The sequence below is a fragment of the Capra hircus genome, chromosome 22 (genome assembly GCF_001704415.2).
Source record: "Capra hircus breed San Clemente chromosome 22, ASM170441v1, whole genome shotgun sequence".
NCBI lineage: Eukaryota > Metazoa > Chordata > Mammalia > Artiodactyla > Bovidae > Capra > Capra hircus.
Window position 1 is genome coordinate 16,168,276 of NC_030829.1, and position 205 is coordinate 16,168,480.

Here is a 205-nt window from a genome sequence, read left to right on the forward strand (position 1 = left end):
CGCGCACGCGCGTCACCGCCCCGGGCCTCTCGGCCTCTCTAGGAAGCTGGGAGGGCCAGCGTCTCTCTTTCTCCCGGGCCCCAGTGCCTTGATGGCAGGCCTCTGAGCGCAGCCCGAGGGGCTTGGCCCCACACATCCCCACCTAAGGCACTGGACGCCTGTCTTCTGTTCGTGCCACAGAGCTCCATCAGTTTGTCCCGTCTTT